The sequence below is a fragment of the Suncus etruscus genome, chromosome 6 (assembly GCF_024139225.1).
Source record: "Suncus etruscus isolate mSunEtr1 chromosome 6, mSunEtr1.pri.cur, whole genome shotgun sequence".
NCBI classification, from domain to species: Eukaryota; Metazoa; Chordata; class Mammalia; order Eulipotyphla; family Soricidae; genus Suncus; species Suncus etruscus.
The window spans coordinates 128,554,300-128,575,131 of NC_064853.1; the positions used below are offsets into that span (position 1 = coordinate 128,554,300).

Genomic DNA, 20,832 nt, shown 5'->3' on the forward strand with positions numbered 1-20,832 from the left:
TAATCAGTGATCTCTTCTGGAAGGCTCAACGGACCATATATTATGCTATGAATCTAACCTAGGTCCTCTGTATGAAAGGGTAACTATGCACTGTACTATCTCCTGGTTCAGAAAATAAGATTATTTTGAGTAATAAATGAGAATTTTTGAATCTTATTTTGTAAACTATATTTTAGGGACTCACAATGTCATATTTTCAGCATTTATGAGACCTCAGATTTCCCTGCACTATACCTCAAAAACGAAATGAAACTAAATAAAAAGTGGATTATTACTTTAATTAGATGTTTCTTTCTTTCTGGAATTATTTGTCCAGTGGCTATAATATAATTAGTGCATATTGCTTTTTCAATATTTTTTAGAATAGTGTTTTACTATGATATAGTATTTTCAAATTTATTTTTGAATAAGTTACTTCAGTTTATGAGATGTACATATAGGACTAAAGGAAAAAATATTTCAACCTTATGATTTATCTGTATTTTTGAACTCACCAGTACCTTTCTTTATATAGCAACAATAATAGTGGTTCTGATATATATGATATGGTGGCTTATTATTCCCTGTAGGTGGCGATTTTTTAAGATATCACTATTAAATTGTGTCTTGGAGAATTTGGCAAAAACAATTAATGAATTTGCCTTTTTATCCTTCACAAATTACTCAGTTGGGGAAGCATTATGTTGTATTATTATTGTTGTTGTATTAAGTTTCAGTGAACTGATACTTAGCTAACTCTGGAATAACATTCTCTATCTTTTGATTTATATATATACACATACATACATATATATACATACATACAAACACACAAATATATATATATATATATATATATATATATATATATATATATATATATATATATATATATATATATATATATACACCCCTTCACCAGTGCAACATTCCCATCACCAATATCCCAAGTGTCCTTCCTCCCCACCCCACACTGGCCTATATTCTAGACAGACTTTCTACTATTTAAGCCTTTCTCTTTTAAATTCTAGCTTTGACACTAACGGTATAACCTTGCATAAGTTATCTGATTTCTATATCTTGCTTTCCTTTTGTGCAAAAGGTAAGTGGAATTAACACTATTGTCTATATGAGGATTCAATGAATTCATGATTGAATTGTGCTCAAATCAGTGCCTCATATAAATAAGCACTACTATAATTTGCTCTAATGAACACTAATATTATTGTTAATGTGTAGCATCTAAATCTGTGGTAGGTTCTGAATTCAGGATATATGTGACAAATGTGCACAACAAAGTTATGAGCAAGCAAAAAAAAAGATGCACTTTGATTAGCATATATTCCCTTTCAGCTGACAAAAAGAGACACAATTTCTTTGTTTCTTTGCTTTCATTCTGTGAGGTATGAGAAATCAAAGATGGTCATCCTGCTGAGTTTAATGAGCTATTTTTTATTTTAAAGTCACATGTTGGCCTCTGTCTATAGTGAAAAGAATGTTAATGGTTGTCTAAATCTTGTAAATTTTTTGGCTAGCATTTGAATTCTTTTTAAATAATATTCAGTTTTTGAGAGAGTAAAAAATAACTCCATCACATCTCAGAGTTTTTACCTTGACTTGGTGTCCCTGGATACCTGTGAGGTCAGTACTTTTTCTGTGTTGCAGTACTTCAGAATTCCATTATCTCTGGCTTGAAAAGTTGTTTTGCATTCTGATGAAACAATCTGAATATTAACCTGCATTCACTTTATTCCCCTGGCTTTTGCATCATCCAAATAAAACACCAAGTCAGGAAATTCACCTTCCTCTCACCTAATCCTCTAATCCTCTTCTAGCTCTGCCTTTGTCCTGCTCCTTTCTTTGATGCCCCAAGATTTAGTTTACAACTCTTTTGCAGAACGTAGTTCTTGTATTTTTATTCTTTTTCTGCTGGAAAGTATTATACAGTATTTGTTTAGTTTTGTTTCATTTTTTTCTTGTTGACTTTTATTACCTAGACCTTTTAAAGGAGGACACCCATTATTTTATCAAAAGACCTTTGATTTGCATTTGTCTTTAGCTCTACAGATTGCATTGAGTTCTGCTGTTTCAAAAGAAATATCTCAGAAAAGAGGTGTTTCCTCTCTGCATGCTAGCAGACATGTACATATACAACTTTAATCTTCAGCATTGCTAATAATGCCCTCTTTGATCACTTAATTAAGTAGGTGCTGGCCAGCCCTTTCTCCTTTAAAATTAATAAATATTTGTGGGAAGATAACTTTTAACTTATATTACTCATCAAATCATGTTCTCATGGGTTTCTATTTTTGTCATTGTTTATCATTAAAAAGTTAGGGTTTTTTTTTTCTTTTTTTGGCCAGACCCGTTAAAGTTCAAGGCATTTTTCCTTGCTCCATACTAATGAATGGGACTTGAGGGACCATATGTGGTGTTGGAATCAGACCCGAGTTGGCCATGTACAAGGAAAACACCCTAATCTTTGGTGACATCACTCTAAACAATCTTACATCTCACCTCCCAATTTTAGAATCTTTATTCTTCTGTACTTTAAAAAGCTGTCTTTTATTCAGAACTAACTTTGGAATAAATCAACATTACAGAATGGAGTTCTAACACCTGAAACTTGTAGGATAAATGTGAGAAAGTGAAGATTAATTAAAGTTCAGTGATGCTTGACTTGGGTTTAGTTAGGCGAGTGTGGTACTATTGACCTGAATGGTGTCCTCTGATATTATGTACTGAGAAGAGAAAGACCAAGCTCAGAAAAGATTGAAATGAGTTGATTATCTGATGATAATATAACGTGTGTGGAGGATCCCAGTGTGTTTTTAAATGGGATTGCTTTGAACTAAACTATTTAATATCTGCTCAAGCTAATTTGCTCTCATTGCCTATTTTTCTGAGTTAAAAGCATAAAAGTTAAGCATTGAGCTCTTTGCTTCTTATATCAAGCTTTTATTTAAAAAACTCAAATGGCCATGCTTTGATAGCACTCATGGGTTGCAACCTTGCCAAAGACTTTAGCTCTGACAATCTCATGTTTCATCTTAGAGAAAGGAGAGAAACAGCAGTAGAAGAGTCTGGAATTTAGCTAAAACACCAGTTTTTATTGAGAAGAATAAAAGTAGATTAGGTTTAGCAAGAGATACTAAAATTCATCACTATCACAATCTAATCATCCAGTTCTAGAAATATTAGCTGAAGTAATAGGAGCTTATTTTGAGAGAAACTTATGAAAGTCTTATTTTTTTGCCCCAGTCAATTCTCTGGTTTTGCGTGTTTCTCTCTCATTTTCTTTTATTAAACTATCATCTTAATAAGGGCAGGCCTTTCGGTTGTTAAGCATCAATGTTTGCTCAAGTATAGAAAGTAGTTAATACATGTTTCTATTGCTGAATTGAATTGGAATTGTTTTTTATAGATTAGGTAAATGAATAATTGATGAAATTCTTCAAGAAGTAAAGATGACATTCTTTTAGAAGGACAGTTGAAAACTGGGAAATGAATTCTATGTGCCTAAATTTACAAGGCTTGATAACAATATTTTTGTTTATTTAGGGGCCACACCTGGCAATGATTAGGGGTCACACCTGACTCTGCATTGCAGAATCACTTCTGGCAATGTTTCAATAACCATACATATGGGTGTCAGAGAGTGATCAGAGACTGATCCCAGGTCAATCTTGTGCAAGGCAAATATCTTACCTACTCTGCTATGCATCTGTCCCCTGGACAGAAGTCTTTTTCTATGAAAGCAGCTTACTAAGTGGTTCTTTGATATCCAGATTTGATCTACATTTTCAGCAGGTCAGCCAGGAATAGAGTAATAAAACATTAATTAGATCTTTCCCAATTCAACCTCAGGTTCATGACTGTGATGTGTATGATACTGTTTAGTCTTCTCCCCATTTTCCACTTCAGTCAAATCTTGGGGACAAAAGGAGCTATGCTAGCACTGAGGAATTTCATCTGTTTATTCATTACCTATTGAGTAACTTTTGGTTCATGCTGATTTTTGAGGAGTATGAACAAAAGTGCTGTAAATATTCATGTTAAAGTTTTGTGTGTCAATAATTGGGTTGTTTCTGAATGTATACTAGTTTGTGTGGTCAGGCCTCCTTTAATTTTATAAAGAGTTGCCAGGGACTGGAGTGATATTATAGTGGGTAAGGTGCTTGCTGACCTAAGTTTGATCTCCAATATCTCATATTGTGCTGAGCACACCAGGAGTGTTTCCTGAGTACAGAACTAGGAGTAAACATTGAGCATCACTGGGTGTAGTGCCAAATAAAATAAAAAAGATGTTATCAAACTTACAAAAAAGCTCTTAAAGTGGTTTTACAATTTGCATTCCCATTAGCTAGAAAATAGTTCTGTGTCTTCATGAAAATGTGTTGTCTGTGTTTTTAGATTTTGTTATCAAATAGGTTGTATAGTGGTACTTAATTGTCATTTTACTTTGTGGCTTCCTAAAGATAGATAATGACAGATAATGTCAAATTATTTATCATTTGCTTAGCTTTTATCTATTATTTGATGAGATTTATTCAGAACCTTTGGCTATTATTTTATTTTCCTCTTTTAATTTTTGATCCCAAACTTGTTAGGTATAGAGTTATTCCTGGACCTGAACTCAGAGTGCAGAACTGGAGATGGTCAGGGGATCATAAACTCTGCCATAGATTGAGCCCCAGTTTGGCTATTGCAAAGAAAGTGACCTACTAATTCTCTGACTCTTTTGGCTTTTGTTTTTAGTTTATTATTATTACCAATAATAATTGAGTTTCCAGAATAGTGTCCATTTGAGATATAAATCCTTTATGATTGATATAGGTGGTTTCCCAAAAATTTCTTGGTCTGTGGCTTATTCTTTCATTCTCTCAATAAGGTCTTTCACAAAATAAGAATGTAGCAATCAAATCCAACTAAATACTTTTCTCTCTAGGATCACACCTTAGTTCTGTAACTAAGAGGTCATTCCTGAACCCAAGATCATGCTGATTGTTCCATGATGTTGACTTTAAGAATACACATCTTTTACTAGGTTAGTGCAGGAAACTCCTCTGACAACTACAAAATGATTTTTTAAAATACCATGCACAAAAACTATTTTATAAGAAGAAAATAACTACTAGTTTTGTATATAAAAGGGCCATAAAGGACTTTTTTATTTGGGTACACACCCAATGGTGCTCAGAACTTATTCCTGGCTCTGCACTCAGGAATTTGAGTGGGACTAAGGCAACCATGTGGGCTGCTGAGGATTGAACCTAGGTTGGCTACATGCAAGGTAATAATACCCTGTTATATTCTTGTTATGGCCCCAAAATTCTCTATATCTAGATAGAGCTATATATGTAGATAGATAGATAGATAAATAGAGAGACAGATGGATAGATATGTGTATAAAGTGAAAGTCATTTCAAGGCACTTGCAAAATAACGTCTCACTACAAGCTACCCAATTAAGGACTAATTTTCATTCATTATTATTAGAACTGCACATATCATAGTTCAATTCCTCCTCCATTGTATATAAATAATTTCTATGATCATTAATTAGAGTTTTGTGTCTAAGAAAAAAGAGTAACATTTAAACTTCATGGGAATAATACAGTACCCATCATCCACGAGGCTCAATTCTCTCAACCAGTTGAAATCTTTCTCTTTCTTATAATGTGGTGGTCTAATTTTTGCCTCTAGTTTTCTGTTTTGGAAACATATTAGGAGAACATATTTTATTTCAGGCTTTCTTTTCCTTGATCATCATTCCAAGCTGGTATTTTTTCCTTCCAGAATAGGAAAGGAGCCAGCATAGGAGACTGCAGCCGTTGACAGAAATGAGCAATGAATAAGCTTGTCTTTCAGTCACTTAGTCCTGAATGTGAAATATTTAACTACTTATTTCTTCATTTCACCTTGGAATGTATATTCTGTTCCCTTCTGTCTATCTGAGTAGGGCATGCTATGATGTTTCCTGAAGATCAATGGGGAAAAAAACCTATCGTTTTGATAAGTTTTAGGACTAGCAGTCTCCCAGTGAACACTGAATACACATCGTTTCCATGGTACAAACCCTTAGCTGCAAATGCTGTCAATGTCATCTGCCCTTGGAGTTTCTCAGGACACTTTATACCTCATATAACAGGGATCTTTTTTATTTTTGGGACACATCAGCGCTGGCTCAGGTGTGTCAGAAATCACTCAGAAATCACTCCTGGGCTGGAGCAGTGGTGCTAGAGGCAGGGAGTCTGCCTTGCAAGCCTTAGCCTAGGATGGACCGGGGTTCAATCCCCCAGAGTCCCATATGGTCCCCAAAAGACAGGAGCGATTTCTGAGTGCAGAGCCAGGAGTAACCCCTGAGAGAAAATGGGTGTGGACCCCTTAAAAAGAAAAGAAAAGAAGAAAAGAAAAAAGGCAAAGAAAAGAACAAAAAGAAAAGAAAAGAAAAAAAGAAAAGAAATAACTCTTGGCAGGCTTGGAAATGATATGAGATGCTAGGTATCCAACCTGGGTTGACTGCAGCAAGGCAAATGCCCTACCACTGTGCTATCACTTGGCCCCAACAGGGATTTTTATAATCCTTCAATAGTTGTGTGTTCATTTATCTCATTTAAGAATATTTGTTGGAAAGCAAAGAGCAGTAGTCTAATTTTAACTAGTATAAATTTAGCTGATAAATATTTATGAAGCTCTGAGTGTTTTATGCCCATTTTAGGTGATTGGAATACAATAGTGAATGATACCATAATTGTTTATAAGACACTTGGGGAAAGGAAGAATTCAGACAAAAAAAAGTCACCAATCAGAATAGTATTGTTACAAAAAAAAACTAGATAGAGAACATTATGGGCAGGCTGCGTTTTCTTCACGGTGGTCAAGATAAGTTTATCAGAAGTAAGGATACAAATTTGAATTCTGAAATATTAATAAGATAAGTAGTAGTATAACAAAAGACAAAGTAAATTTCAGGAAAAATTCCATTTATTTGCTTAATGAGTTCCCAAATCTTGTAACAGTAAATAATAACATATTTTTGTTGTTGTTGAATGAAGATGAACTTCAAAATTCCAAGGCCAAATTTGACAAACTGAACTCTTCTAAATATAGAAAAGTTACTACGCTTATTTAAAATAGCCATTTAGTCATATTGTCAAGAAGAATAGAAGAAATAATGTAAGTTTTCTAAAATTATGAATTTTCCAAAATACCTGGCCCCTTTAGGGGATGTAATTTTAAAAAGCTACATTTAGTTACTGACTAAAATTGCCTATGCAGTTCTAGAGAGCATTTTAAACTTCTAGAAATTTTGGAAGATAAAGATATAAACTTAGAAATAAGACTAGGCATTTCAATCTAAATGATGACATTTATTAAACTATTAGTCCCCTACAACCTAGTCATTGGCTTTTCTTTCTGTGGCTTGTAGTGAACAGAAAAGTGATTATTTCACCAAAGGAGATATTTTCACAAATCCATTATTCAGAAACACCATAAGTTTATTTTAATTTGGATACATATTCATCAAATTCACACATTGTTGTTGGCGTGTCTCTGAATAGCACATTAAAATGAATACCCAGAAGAAGGAAAAACACAGAATGATTCACTTATCTGTGGTATCTATATAAATAACTGGATGAGGGAATACAATGTTTTAAAGAGGAGAGAGAACCTAGCTCAACCCAAAGTATAGGAGAAGAAAAGAAATTCAGTGGGAGAGGGAGAAGACAAATATAAGAAAGGGAAGTAAGGGAAAACAGGGGCCAAGAGCCTTTGGTATACTGGTGATGTGGGAGAGTGATATAACTACATATCCAAAGCACAGACTGAAATGAACAAAACTAAAAATCTTGAGATCCAAAACTACAACCAGCAAACTTTATAATGTGCCTGTCAAGGTGGTAGACTTGGGAAACATATAAGAAGTCTTGTGTAGAAAAGTTGATATTGGTGGCAGGATTGGTACAAGTGTGTTATGTGCCTAAAACTATAGATATAAAAACTAAGATATAAAACTATAGATATAAAAACTAAGATATAAAACTATAGATATAAAACTAAGAACTATAGATAATGCTTTTTAAATTAAAATAGTAAAAATTAATTTAAAAGTTTAATTAAACTTAAAATAAAACTAGATAAGTATGCTAGCAATCTGTTTCAATGGTAAGTATTTTAATGTATAAGTGTATAGTCTTTAGACAATAGCATTATTCAAAAATGGAGTATTTATACAGAATATGTATACAGGAAATATGTATTATACATATATACATATATATGGAACCTTTTATTTAAAAACAATAGACATTTTGGGTTGGAGTGATAAGACAGTGAGTAATGTGATTGTTTTGCATGTGGAAACCTGAATAAATTTTCCAACTTCCTAAATACTCCAACATCATTGAGTACTATCCAGGAGTGATTCCTAAATTATTGATCCAGAAGTAAGTCCTAAGCCTGAAACATCCCTGGGTGTGGCCCCTAAACAAAAACAAAAATAATTAAGTTTTGACCAATTCAAGGTTTTGAAATATGTGCCTAAAACCTTGCCTTTGACCCATAGTTTCCCAAAAATCAATGCTCATGGTCCTGGTCCCATGGTCCCAACCCATTGGCCCTATTTGTGGAACATGGGGCCAGTTGGCCCACTGGTAGGCTGAACTCACTGAAATCTGCCTTGAAGACCTCCCCGAAAATAAAAAGGAGACTAAACTATCTCCATAAGTATGGAGATATTTGCTAGTCAGTGACTTCAAATTTCCCTTTTATAGTTCTTTCACAAGTGGTGAAATTATAGAAGCCATTTTGGCCACAACCAACTCTCACTTGATTAATCTGATGCTGTATGATCAAAGGAATAAGAATTTTTGGAAAGGGTAGTGCTGGAAGGACAAAAGAGTCAACTTTAATGTGATTCAATAAGAAAAGGATAGGACTGTCTCAGTGATTACTTTGGCAAACTTATCTTTACAATAAGAAAGAATCATATCCACAAAAATAACTTCCATAGCTAAGATGGTCTATGAACACGATTTAGTTTGTTAAGTTCCATATGTTTATAATGACATTTAAAAAACAAGGCAAAAGAGTTGTACAGTGTTTGAAAACTAATGTCCAGCAAGCATACCTTCTCATGAATGTATCTTCATAATCTGAAGTTTGGTAGAGTCTGCTTCTGATCTTTAGGGCCTGGCATATATTTTAATGAATTTACATTTAAGTTTATCCCACTGTAACTTTTCAATTGCATTAAATGTATAAAATACATAGATGTAGAAATATATGTGTACAGATATATATAAATATAGAAATAGATGTACACAAAGATAGCTAGGAACACAAAAATACAATATAAAAATCCCTTCCTCACACCTATATTCTGCAGTGCCATTTACAATAGCCAGGCTCTGGAAACAACCAAGATGCCCTTCAACAGATGAATGGCTAAAGTAATTGTGGTACATATACACAATAAAATATCATGTAGTTGTCAGAAGAGATGAAGTCATGCAATTTTCCTATACATGGATGTACATGGAATCTTTTATGCTGAGTAAAATAAGTCAGAGGGAGAGAGATAGACACAGAATAGTCTCCCTCATCTATGGGTTTAAAAAAATAAAAGATAATTTTGCAATAATTCTCAGAGAAAAAGAGAAAAGGGCTGGAAGGTCCAGCTCATGACATGAAGCTCACTACAAAGATTGGTGAGTGCAGTTAGAGAAATAACTACAGAAAACTCTCATAACAATGTGAATCAATGAGGGAAGTAGAAAGCCTGTCTAGAGTACAGGCGGGCGGGGGTTGGGTGGGAAGGAGGGATATTTGGGATATTGATGATGGGGCTGTTGCACTGGTGAAGGGGGTGTTCTTTACATGACTGATAACCAACTACAATCATATTTGTAATCATGGTGCTTAAATAAAAATATTAATAAAAAAGAAAGCTATACATTTATGCTCCTATGTAAAAAGTTGCTTTTTTTTATAAATTCTGTATGCACCTTGTATACAAAATTGTTCATGATTGAGTATGTTATAAAATATACACCACCCTTCACCAAATATTCATTTCCTGCTACCAGTGTCCTCACTATCCCTTTAACCACTCCACCCCCACATACCTTTGGAGCAGGCATTTTACTTCTCTCTCTCTTTCTTTTCCTTTCTTGAAACTGGTTTGCACTATTGTTAATAAAGGGATATCATGCATGCTTTTTATCCCCTTTCAGCACCTAGTTCTTTATTTTTATTTTTTTTAATTTTTAATTTTTAATTATGAAAACAAAGATGCAAAGAAAGAGGACAAGGTAAAGTTACAGTGGAAAGACAATCATCCATAAACAGAATTCTCAGAAATCCCCTTGCTATATCTGAACTTTGAACTTTAAGCCAAAGAACATTAAGAAAAATAAAACAGAACCCATGTACCATTACTTTGTCCCACAAGTCCCCAGATTGTAATACAAAATATTTCTTAGCAGCACTCAAAGCAATCTAAAGCCATTAAACTTATGTAACTCCTTAAACATTGAAGGCAAAGTACTTTTTTACATTTCCATGCACATGCATATTAGTTTAAGTTAACCTCAAAAGTTTAAGTGGGTTATTTCTCTTAAGGATTAGAGTCAAAGGAGCACAGTAAAAACGGTGTTAGAGTGGCAATTATTGTTTGCATAGGTCCACCAAAATATGAGGAACATGGAATGGAAAAGCCTTGGCCTAAATACAGGATGGTGCGGAGCATCCTCTCGTTTCACCTCACAATTAAAGGGCAATGCAGAGAACCCTGTCCTGTAAGCAGGTCATTGTTGTTGTCAAGTCTTCCTAGTGTTAGGGAAAGTCTCTTTTGAGCAGGTCGATGTCAGAGCAGTAGTAGGGTCTTCCCTGGTAGAGGACTGCTTCCAGGTATTGGTATATAAAACCTTGGATGTTTTGTAGATAGCTTCCCTGGTTCAGGGGTGAATGGAGGATGCCCATTCTTCTGAGGCCTGTGCCTGGTCATTAGATCGATGTTCAGGGTGTAAGGTCCCATTGCACTACAAGATTTGTGTGTTCCAATCTCTATTAGTTAAGAACTTATTTGTATGTATAGTATTTTCCCATTTTAATGTGCCTGTGCAAATAAGGAGCAATGCCACATGGCATTATTGGCACATATGGGGGCCGTAAGAACAAGTCCAACAATCCCCATGACATGGTTCAATCATAACCATTAAACAGAGGGACTCTTTCATCAAAATTCCTTATTCAACATCTCACAAAGAGAAGAAAAGATGAAAAGTTGGTAGATTCATCACTGTAAAAGGATTCTTAGTAAGAGTTATAGCTGTCAAAGAAAATACACATAAAATATTCAAAAGACATATGTGTCCATTTTATGTCTTTTGAAATAGTTGGGGGTTGTTAAATCCAATGCACAACTTTGGTTTGTGATTAGGACTGTGCAGTACTGAAGTTAAAAAGAGTAAATGTGGGGTATTGATGGTTGGGAGTGAGAGAGTTAAGGAGTAATAATGAGCTTTGTAGGGGTGTCAGCACCTAGTTCTTTTTGACAGTGATCAATTCCAACTATCATTTTCTATCATAACTGCATTCACTACTCTTTGTGGCAATTATCTTACAATGGACTGGTTCTCCTGGCTGTTATCTCTATTGTCTCTGGAAATTATTACCATACAGTATTTGTTATATCCCAAGTGAGGGAGATTATTCTGTGTCTATCTATTTACCTCTGACTTATTTTACCCAGTGTAATACTCTCCATATCCATCCATGTATAAGCAAATTTCATGACTTTGTTTTTCCTAACAGCTACATAATATTTTATTGTGTAGATGTACTACAATTTCTTTTGCCACTCATCTGTTCTTGAGTTGTTCACACATTCTAGATATGATGAATACTGCTGCAATGAACATAAGATTGTATAGGGTTTTTCTGCATTGATTTGGGGCCCCTAGATTATATTCTTAGGAGTGGTATTGCTAGTCATATGGAAGCTCAATTCTAGTTTTTTGAGAAGATATTCATATTGTTTTCCAAAATGCCTGGACCAATTCACATTCCCACTATCAGTGAATGAGAGTCACTTTCTCCTTGCATCCACTGCAGCATTGGCTGTTATTGTTCTTTATGATGTGAGCCAGATTTGGTAGTGTGAGATGATATCTCATTTTTTTTTGATTTGCATCACCCTGATAAGAATGTGGAACAACTTGTAGTGTGTGTTTTGGTCATCAGTATTTATTCTTTGAGAAAATAAAGGAATATCTGTTTATTTCTCCTCCCCATTTTCAGATGAGGTTAGGTGTTTTTTCCTTGCTAAGCTCCTATTGGTACATTTATTTCTTGGATATTAACTCTTTATTATTATATTATTTTTATATTATTTTATTATTATATATTAACTCTTTATTGAATGGATATTAGGTGAGTAGTTTCCCATTCAGTGGGTAGTCTTTGTCTCCCCATTACCATTTCCTTTGTATAACAGAAGATTCTTAGTTTAATATAATTCCACTTGCTTGGACAATAGTATTTCACCCTTGAAGATGTCAATATCATGGAATACTCTGCCTAAATATTTTTCTTTATGTGTCTTATTTTTTCAGTTTTGATGTGGTCTTTAATCCATTTTGTTTGGACATTTGTGCATGGTGTTAAATAAAGAGAAGTTTGTGTTCACTCTTTTGCATGTAGTTGACCAGTTTTTCTATCACCATTTGTTGAAGAGGCTTTCCTTGCTCCACTTCATATTTATTGACCCTTTATCAAAGATTAATTGATCATATGCTTTATTTTTATTTTTTTTGTTTTTAAAAGAGCTGTGCTCATGGCTTGCTCTTGGCTCTGTGCTCAGGGATCACTCCTGACAATGTTTTGAGAGCTAGATATGCTGCCAGATATCAAACCCAAGTGCCTTACATGCTGTACTACCTCTCTAGTCCTATATACTTGCTTTAAAAAATATCACCAGCTAAGATTTCCTGTCAGCACTGAGGAACTGATAAAAATTGTCAGGGAAGTGGATTGAAGGAATAATGTTAATTCAATAGTTAATATTTGAAGGTAACTTTGGTAGCTATAGTTAAGAAATTAACCACTGTTCTTAAGTTTGACAAAAGACTAGCAGGATTCTGAACTTAAAGGGGGAAAATGTTGGTTGAAATAGAAACCACACTAGTAATATATAGGATAAATTGTATTTTTATACACAACTTTATGTTTAAATCCTTGGTCCTTAACAGTATTAAGTCTCAGTTATCCAAATTTTAGAAGTACCTATTCCCTGAAATCTTGATTTTATTTAGATTTCTCCCAACTGCTTCTTTCAAAATCCTGTTTCATTGAACTAAACCTGTCCTGTATTAGGTAATGTGTTAATAATTTTGCTCAGTATTTGAAAATTTTATTGTACTTCTCAAAAAACATTTCTTAAGGAACTAGAAAGTTTTGCTATTAAATGTAATCTTTAAATAAAATAAAATAAAAAATATCACCATACATTCCAATTGTCTGTATACTATAAACATTTTCCTAACTGTATAATCATAAAGAGAAAATTGATATAAGTGTTCTTTAAATCTGAGAAGTCTACTGTATGGGGAGAAATGCTAAGTTCTCAGTCAATTGTTACAAGGAGCAGAAATTATGCCACTTGTGCATTCATATAAGTAAAACAAGTTTCTTCTAAAAGATATCTGACTGCATAGACTCAATTCCTTATCTTCCAGGTGAAACTTCTATATATATGGCCATTCTAGTTATGGCATTGTATTAATAGGGAAGAATGCATCAACTTTTAGGTGACTTAGCGAAAGGTCCCAAGCATTTGGTGCCAGAGATTAATTAGACTACCAACTTGTAGTGCTCAAGAACATCCATGGGCTACATCTTGCAATATATGTATGTGGGGGGGGGGGCTCAAACTGTACTTGGTTGATAGCATAGAAAGCATACCTTATCTCCTATACTATCTCCTCGGTCACAGGCAGTTCTAGCAGACCAGGGTAAATGTCAAGCTTACAGAATAATGAGATATGTAATACCAACTCAGTGGAATTTAAAAGTACATCTTAGCAAAAGGTTTCAAAATTATTTTTCTGAAGCTAGAGATACAGCATGAGGGTTAAGAATTTTCTGGCATATCACCAACCCCCAGTTTGATCTCTCTTCTCCACAAGGAATGACTTGGGAGTACAGAGCCAGAAGATGACCTTGAGCATGCCCGCTTTCTCACCAACCACCTCCTCCCCCAAAGTACTTGGCAACAAATTATTTTTCTTATGCCCTTTAAAAATCTGATACTTATACCATTTATTATTTTAAGATCATCTAAGACTAATTTAAAATTGACATTGTTTATAAACTTTTAGTATAAACTTTAGAATAGTTAGCTAAATATAGAGTTAACTTTTATAATACTTTTTAATTCTGTATGAATTAAATGGAGTTATCTACTCTACAGTAGATAGACTTTGAAACATTCAAAGGAATCAAATGCACAGTGGTAGAATAATATTCACTCCCTTCCAGAAAAGAAAAAAAATATCCTAATCCCCAGAATCTGTGAATATATTACCTTACATGGCAATAGGGACTTTGCAGATGTTATTAAGATAAGGGCTTGGAGATAAGGGAAATATCCTGGATTATCTGGATGAGCTCAAACTAATAATGAGTCCTTAAGATCAGAGAACATTTTCTTGCTGCAGTCAAAGAAAGATGTGGTGTGTGAAATAGTCTGTGAGATAGAGCATTGCTTGTGCTGCTGACTGCCACCCTGTTCCTTTCAGGAGGCTCTCATGGAGAATGTTTCCTGGCCATTTCCAGTGTCCAGAGGCCGTTTGTCTTGTTTCTTTCTCCATTAAGTGATACAAATTACTTATGTATTGGCTACATCCAATATATGATTTTATTATATATGTCTCAAATGCTTCATACAGCTTAGCTTGTTTGATAGTTTATATTATACAATTGTGATTATCTAAGTAAAAACTGCTTAAATAAAATTTATTATAAATTTCTTAGGTATATATTTGTTATATGTGAAAACATTTCCATAATATTATTATCATACTGATCCTACCCTAATCAATTATTGTAACCACCCTAGGGTGTGACCCAGTGATAGTATATTGGATTATTCTTTACTTGGTATTCTGCTCTCACCCTAGGGTGGTACCTGATTCTTGTCTATAAAAGCAAGGATCTGAGGAAGGCTAGGGGATTTCTTCAGCATTATCCACTTAATAAAGCTGATGTCTCCTGAAGCCTGACTGTCTGTGAATTTTCTACCCTCTGCTATCCTGAACCCTCAGACCCACCAGCTGAAGGGGGTTGCAGACGCATGGCCTGGGCTGAAGGAGAGAGGCCCCTCTCCATCCCATCACTATCTAGCCCAATCCAGGGCTGTTATTCTACATATATTAATATTTATTTTATGTGTAAAGTACTTAATGGTTTTTTTTTTGTTCTCAGTGATGTTGAGGAAAATAGAATACTTTTAAGGTGTTTATAAAAGTTTCTCATTAACAAGAACTGTAAGAAATAGAGAACTTAGATTTTTGACCTAAATGCAAGCATCTAAAAGGGACAAGAGAGAGTCTTGGACTTCAGGCAATATCTAGCTTAGAAGATGTTGTTTTAACTTTCAGTGGCTAAGATACTACTGATATGGGCTCTGCATTACAAACGCAACTTTGAACTCGTGTTTTTTTTTCTTTTATAAATATGGAATGCTTCACAAATTTACATGTCATCATTGTGCAGAGACCATGTTAATCTTTCTATCGTTCCAATTTTAGTACATGTACTGCTGGAGTGAACAAAAACTTATGATTTCTTATGACCAATGAGTTGAGAGGAAAGAGAGACATACAGTTTGTTTAATATTTTCTTCCTCAAGTCTATCTTCATTAAATCATAACTGTATTAAGGTGGTGCTTTCATTAGCCTGGGTTCAGAAGACAGCATGGCAGAGCCCCTTAATCAGTCTAGAGTTTGGTCTAGCTTTCCCTGTATAGAGATAGTATTGTGAGCAACACAGAAATCATTCAAATCAGTGTTATGATAATTATCATAACATGGGGTATCCTATTTTGAACCAATAACTGCTGAAAAATATAAAGAAATTCAATAGTTTAGGCACAGGTCTCAGGGATTTCCAGGGAGACTAGGGCAGAGGTCATATTGTCAGGTTGACCTCTTTGAGAAGTAAAGAAGTGAAATTTACAAACTCTGATATTTAATGATGGTCTGTTTATAAAAGTGGCTGAGTAGATGAGGATAGTGAAATCAATACCTTTCTCATTTGTAAACCCACATATGCTAGCGTCTAGAAAACTATTTTTAAACCTTGGATTCACTACTTATTTTGGTGATCTTGAGTAATTTATTTGACATCTCAGATTGTCAGTTTTCTCACAGGTAAAATGGAGTAGGTTTATCACATTTAGTGTGTCCTATTTTGATTACAAGTGACAGAAATCCAAGCCCAACTACATTTACTAAAAATGTAGTTGATTGGGTTTATAATTTAAATTCAAGAATTATGTTGTAAATTACCCTGTGTACAGCTATTATTAGCTTCTTGGTTCTATTTTTCTTTGGGTTTTATAGGATGTATGTGTTTCTTTTTATATTTTGTTTTATTGCATTGGCTAAATGTTATCAGCTCTTACAGCTGTCAGGTTTTCAAACTTATCTAAATTCTCAGATTAAAATATTAAATTTAAAAATAATCTTTAATGATAAATGCTGATACTTAATATTGTTTCATAATTTCTACACCATAGATGAATCTCAAAGGAAAATGTATAATTATGTTATATGAATGTATATTAACTCTACATAAACAATTTATATTGGCTTTTTACAAAATTTCTAATGTTTCAAATATTGCAAATGTCAAATTTCTTCTAACCTCTTAGTATATACTACCTTTGAAAAACCTAATTAGTTTGTACAGATAACTGTGAAGAATACTGTCCGTGGAATTCCTTTCTTTTTTATTATTGTAATAGTTATCCATTGATACTTAAACAACATTCTTCTAGAAAAAGACACAAAAATAAAGATAAATAGATAAAGGTGTATTTTAAATCTGTTCCAGTTTACCTCTAAAATGGTTTGGATTTGGAATTTACCTCTGACCTATTGTAATAAAATCTTCTAGAAGACTTAAAACAAACATAAGGCCATCCAAACAAGTTGATTTTATTGCATTGGTTTGAGTAATGAACTGTATAAATTGTTTCTCTGACAAAACTATTTTGTTTGGTTAGGATAACTGAAATAAAAACCAAATAAAACATTTTTTGAGTAGAGAGATATTTAAAGATGGAGAGGCTCCTTTTACAGCTAAACTACATCTTTAATCTGTAAAATACATGAGATGCATAATTTACATTCTTTATATAACTTTGAAAATCTGGAGGATTGATAGCTTTATACCAATGCCTTGATTTCTTAAGAATGGACTTTGCTGCTCAAACTGGATTAAAAAATGCATTCATTTAGTAGGCCTAAATTTTATGCCAGTCTTCTTGTAAGAAGTGCCATCTTCACTTCTTTCCATTCTGTTTTCCATATGCAGCTAAAACTAGAATAGTATTTTCAATACTTCTGTCTATAATGTTTTTGATGGCTCTTCATCACCCGTTTAAGAGCAAGATTTCAGATACTTCAGCCTTCTATCTTCTGGCCTTTCTTAAACTTACCTACTATTCACTACTTTATACTTTGTGATAAAACAACACAAAATTATCTTCAGGTTCTTGCAATACTCTGGATAGTTTCTTTCTTTTAGTTTTTTCCCCCTCAAATTACCTCCTTCCTGGAATGTTCTTTTTATCCTTTTTAAAACCTGTCTCATTATAACTCATACTTCACAATCAGGGTGGAATATCATAACCTCCAGACAATGTTCTCTGACCCCTTTCATGTTCTTACAACCAGTGATGAATGCATATCTCTCTGTTTTGAACTTTTCTACTTCTATTTATCCCTCTCTGATGTGCATTTAACTTCCATCACTGAACTCTCTTATCCAAATCTCCACTTGCCTCTGCCCTACTCCTGCCCCCAGAAATTTCTCATTTCTTAGCATAGGTCTGGCATTATTAATAAGTGTTTGTATAATATTTGTTGAATGGAATAAGAAAGTGTCCCTTTAAAGATACTCAGAGAATAAATAAAACACTGAAATTATGGGATGTATTGGTTCAGTTCAAAGAGGATGTAATGCAAAGGTAGTATTCACCAGGAATCAAAGAAGTGGCTTAAGTGATAGAGGAATTTCTTGAATATAGGAGACCCTGGGTTTGGTCCCCACTACTACTTGGCCTGCCCTGCACTGCTAGAAATGGACCTTATAAATGTAGTGCTATGGGGCAAGTTTTGGTGCAGAGGCAGAATGTTTGCCTTGCATGCAGCTGACCTAGGATGGACCACAGTTTGATCCCCTGGCATCCTATGTGGTCTCCAAGCCAGGATTGATTTCAAGTGCATAGCCAGAATAACCCCTGAGTGTCATCGGGTGTGGCCCACCACCCCCAAAGTAGTGCTATAATGGAAGCACTTCTATTATTTTTAATTTCCTGTGTAAGTACCTCACTTCTGGGAAATATCAAGTTCTCTAGAAAACTTTTCATGTATTTTTCCTTGCACTTAGATTTCTCTGTGCATAAATAACTTCAATCAGTATAGTACTTGCCACATTTGATTGTATTTACTTTCTCTATGTGCCTCTGTACTTTAACTATTCCTTGAACGTATATTTTTCCTTTGTTCTTATTTATCTCCATATACTATTCCACACCTTCATTATTTAATAAGATGCCCAACATTGAATATTGGGCATATCTACTAGTTTCACTGTGCTGGTCACAACCACTTTTTCAGAACTGTGTCCTGTAGATGACAGGGACTGTTGATATTTCAGAACAAAAGTAAATACATATTACCACTGATTATAGGAACAACAATTTTATATAATATAAAACGTGCTAGAAATCCAAATCTAGGAGTAAGAAATGGCTGACTATTGGAACTGCCAGGTAAAGTGCTGATTGCTTCACCTGCGAAGTATCCACCCTGCTGTGCTACTTCTGAGGAAACTGAGGACCTGAAGGGAGCCCTGTCCTGTGCTTCTCTGTCTTTTCTGAATCCTTGAAGCTCTCCTCAGAGCCCTGGGAGGAGAACCCCCCAAAAACTGCATTCTGAAGCTACCCAGCGAGCAAGTGAGTAAGAAATGGCTGACTTTACAAGGCTAGAAAGGGGAAGCCACTAAACTCTGCTGGAACTCAGATGCCAGCACCCATATCTGCCTGTCTTCTGTGCTGTGCTCCATTTTCGGCCTGATTTCATCCTGTGTGTGGCTCATCTGTGGATGGCTCACCTTCCCTAGAGCCTTCCCTGGAGGTGAGTTAACAAGCCCAGAAAGGGAAAGCTGCTGAACTCTGCTGGAACTCAGATGCCAACACCCCTATCTGCCTGTCTTCTGTGCTGTGCTCCATTTTCGGCCTGATTTCATCCTGTGTGTGGCTCATCTGCGGACAGCTCACCTTCACTGAAGCCTTCCCTGGAGGTGAGTTTACAAGCCCAGAAAGGGTGGAGCCAGAGAAGCATGGTCGCTCTGCTTTGCTTCCCAGCCATGCTCATCATTTAGCCAATGAATACAACCACAACAAGTAGAAAAACCCACAATACAAGTGTGACAATGGGGAAACAATGCAGGCCAGCGCCAGACATAAAGAATGACAATGGCAACTCTGATGACTTGAACATAACCAACCAATTAGTCAGTCTCTCAGATAAGGAGTTTAGAGTTGCAATATGGAAGATGTTCATAGAACTCAAAGAAAGTATATAAGAGAACAATAATAAGAATCAAGAGAATATAAAGATAGAAATCAGAAAACTCCAAACTGAAATTTCAGGTCAAATAACAGGTCTGAAAAACTCAGTAGATGAATTGACGAAAAAAATGGTTGAGCTTTCCCACAGGTTAACAGCAGCTGAGGATAGAATTAGTACACCGGAAGATGAGATGAATAACAATTCTATACAGCAGAAGAAATTGGAAAAAAAGCCTCAAAGAAAATGATCAAACAATGGAAAAATTACTCAAAGAATGTGAACAGATGAAAATAGAATTCTATGATAAGCTCAACAGAAACAACTTAAGAATCATTGGAATCTCAGAGTCCCAGGAAGAAAATCTCCAGAAAGAATCAATGGTCAAGAACATCATTAAAGAGAAACTATCAGAGCTAATGAATACATGCAATCAAATCCCGCATGCACAAAGAGTACCAACCAAAAGAGACCTCAGAAAAACCATCCCAAGACACATCCTAGTCACCAATGACAAATCCCACAGATAGAGACAGAATTCTGAAAACAGCAAGATCAAAAGGGTAAATTACATTCAAGCAAGCATCCTTGAGATTTACAGCAGACCTGTCACCAGAAACACTCAATGCCAGAAAGCAGTGATGGGATATTGTGACAAAACTGAATGAAATAAATGCTTCACCTAGAATACTGTACCCAGCAAAACTCACTTTCCAGTTTGACGGAAGAACACTGGTTTCACAGACAAAAAACAGCTCAGAAACTTTACAGACTCAAAACCAGTCTTAAGAGAAAACTGAAAGACCTAATTTAAGACAATACTAACCAAAAGGCACACCAAATTTTGATATAAAGATGGCATTAAATCCCAGGACAATTCTTTCTCTCAATGTCAATGGACTAAATGCACCAGTTAAGAGACACAGTTTCGCTAAATGGATCAAAAAACACTATCCAACCTTTTGCTGCCTACAAGAAATGCACC

At 34.8% G+C, this 20,832-nt stretch overlaps 1 non-coding gene across 1 annotated transcript; it reads right to left on the bottom strand.

The window, feature by feature from the left end:
- Window positions 1–15,716: 15,716 nt before the first annotated feature.
- LOC126012380 (U6 spliceosomal RNA) lies at window positions 15,717–15,818 on the bottom strand. The gene has a single exon (XR_007496875.1). It is a non-coding gene; the product is annotated as a U6 spliceosomal RNA (small nuclear RNA).
- Window positions 15,819–20,832: the final 5,014 nt, after the last annotated feature.